Consider the following 3,410-nt stretch of genomic DNA (forward strand, 5'->3'; position numbering starts at 1 on the left):
AACTTTCACATATTAGCACGCTAATTAATAAAATCTTCTTTTTTAAAAAACTGTGTCAAGCAAAGAATGACATTAACTACTTGAAAAGTCTTCTTTTAAGTTATTCAAATGCAATGTATAGGTAAGGGAATTATAGTTAATGAGGGGGAGGAGGCATGGTAAATCCTTTTGGGATTGGAACAAGGCTGTCTGTTACACAGTGTGCAAAGTTAGTCCCTCTAAGGAAAAGAGGGTAAATTTGTTTGAGTAAAAGACCCCAAACTAAGAAAAAGATTGTGACCTCAGCTTTGTTTCCTTTTGAGATTCAATGAACTTCTCATTGAAGCCATGCCTGAATTTACCAAAATCTCTGGTTCCACTTGACATTTTTACCCAGGCAGAATGCATGTATCAAACTATGGAGTGCAAGTCTTCATTAGTGGCCTCATGTAGCTGTTTTTGAAACATCACCAATAGTAGAGTGACAAGACACTAGTGCCTGGAGACCTACAAGCCTGATTTCTTTAGGCTAAGTAAGCCCCAAAGATATGGTGGTGAAGGGGTAATATTCAAGGGAGGGAGGTAACTGGTCTATAACTCTATCTCCTTCTCTGTCCCAACTTACATATGAAATCATGTATAGTATACTATAATTCAGAAGGGTTTCAAGTGATTGATTAATTAGAAAAATAAAATAAAAATATCCTGGGATGGTGAGATTACAAGTAATATTTTTGCTGCATTTTATTTTCTTTAGTTCCCAAATATTCTATAGTGACAGAATATGGCTTCCATTTTTAGTAGAAGATTGATCAAGCAAAAGAAAAAATACCATAAAATATTTAAAGAACAAAATTATCTAGCATGATCAAATAGATATCACAGCCAATGGTAGCATCATATACATTTTTAATCACTCATGGATCACTTAATAAACTTGACAAAAGATATTTTGCCCAAGGTCAATCAATTTCTATTTCTAACAACCAATGAAATTAGGTTAAATTCTGTAACAAAAGGGTAATAACATAGTCCACAAATTAAAAAAAGATCATAATGGAAATTAGAAAATATTTAAGCTAGGTAATATATACATTTAAATATGTAATTCTAAATATAAAAACTCATGGCATGCAGCTAAAAGTGTACCTGCAGAGAAACTTATGATATCAACTGCATATTATCAAAGAAGAGATGCTGATAATTAATGCACTAAACATGCAATTTAAGAAATATCAAAATAAGAGGATGGACATAATATAACAAAAATTAATTAATTATTATAAAAATTGGTTATATGAATAGATTAAGATATTAATAAATATGTATTGAAAGAACAAATATTAATATTAGGAATGAAAAGGGAGAAATTATTGCATATATGATATGCACCAACTGACATCACCAGTTATAACTGAATAAATATGAGATTTTGATGAAATAGATAAATTTGAACAACAGAAGACTTAAGAAGAATAAGATCTCTTGCCACTGATGGTTATATTAGTGAGGTATGTCAAACACTTGAGGAATGGCATCTAGACTTTAACCAATAAATAAAGTATGAAAGATTGAAAAGAAAAAATAATTTTTCTTTAAATATTACATAATTGTCTGTGTAGAAAATCCAAAGGAATCTATAGACAACTTATTAAAGTGTTAATAATGTTTAGAAAGAGTAATGGAAATAAATCAATATAAAAATGTATATTTATAAAGCAATCAACAATATATTATTAAAATATTCTATTTATGATAACATAAAAATATGTATTTGAAAACATGATGTGTGCTACCCATTAAAATTTTAAACTTTCTAAAGATATTAAGATCTATTTTAAATAAATGAGAATATATACCAGGTTCATGGTTTGAAAGATTAAATAAATAAATCTCAAATTTTCTAAAATGTTTCTATATATGTAGACTTAAAATCCAATTAGCTTTCAGTGTAACTTGATAAGCAGAATGGGTAAAGAATATAGAAATATAAACCTTCATGAACACTCAAAATCCTATTGAATAATGATAACAAAGTAGAAGGAATTACTTTATTACCTATCAATTTATTATAAAGTAATAATAATTATGACAATATGGTAATAAAAATTAATAGTAGAACAATGAAAGAGAATAAAAATAATTAATTGATATGGACAAAATTTAGGTCCGATATGGTTGTGTAGATCCATAGACAAAGGATAGACTTTTCAATAAATGATAATAGGATAATTAGTGAGGCACATAATTAGTGAGATAAAAGAAGAAAGGAAAGAATGATAAGAGAGAGGAAAGGAAAAAGTGGGAAAGGAAGGAGAGAGAGAAAAAAAATGAGAGAGCAAGGAAGAGAGAAAGGATGGAAGAAAGAGAGCGAGACAGGGTGGGAGGAAAGGAGGGAGACAAGAGGAAAAAAGAAGGAGAGAGGGAGAGTGGGAGAAAAAAAGAAGTTGGATTTCTGCCTCATACTACACACAAACATCAATTTTAACTAGACTAAAGGCACAAAGGTGAAAGTATCTTTTGACCTTGAAGTAGAAAATGCTGTTAAGCTGACACAAACCATAAAATAATCACATTGACTGTATTGTATTAACACCTTGTTTATTAAAGAATATCATAACATGAAAGAAAAAAAGAGAAAATTGGAAATATTATATTTGCATTTGATATAATGCACAGGATTAATAGTCAAAATACATAAAGAGACTCCCAATCTATAAGGGAAAGACAAAAACTTAATATTAAAATTGGCAAAAGAAAAGAATATGAGCAACACAGTTGAGAAAATAAAAGGATGATTTAAAAAAAAAAAAGAATGCCAACTCTTTAAGAAACTGGAAAATGTGAAATAAAACCACCATTACATAATCAATTAACTCATACTAGATGGCTCATAATCAATTTGACATAATTAGTTTGGTCGTGTGTTTGAGGCAGAGAAAAGAAGAGGGCCTTCCTCAAACACACAGTCTCCTGCTCAAGATAATCTGTAAGATTTAAAGCTGCATAAGTGAAAAGCTCAAGAGCTGGGTGAAAAACTCAAACCAAGGCAATAATGAATATCCTGAAATCTTTGGGTCTTAGGAGACAGAGAACTGCCAGGCTCTAAATAAAAAATTCATGAGGGCCACGTGTAAAGACTAGAAACAAACTAGAAATAGACTGACTAGTACTGAAATTGCAATCCAGTTCAGATTCAGTTCAATTTCTAATTATATCATAGTGATCAACTTCTCACACTATCTATATAACAAAGAAAAGGGGAGACCACTCTGGGGAACATAAAATAATCTACAGCTTTATATATTAATACATGCTGTAGATAAAAAATAGAAAAGTACCAGTTACCATATATGTNTTGGAGGCATATTTTTCAGGGCCAAAAAATCGTCTTATACGCCGGAAAATACGGTAAGTAATCATCAGATGTA

Source organism: Hipposideros armiger, unplaced genomic scaffold, assembly GCF_001890085.2.
Source record: "Hipposideros armiger isolate ML-2016 unplaced genomic scaffold, ASM189008v1 scaffold_963, whole genome shotgun sequence".
In the NCBI taxonomy this organism is placed as follows: Eukaryota; Metazoa; Chordata; class Mammalia; order Chiroptera; family Hipposideridae; genus Hipposideros; species Hipposideros armiger.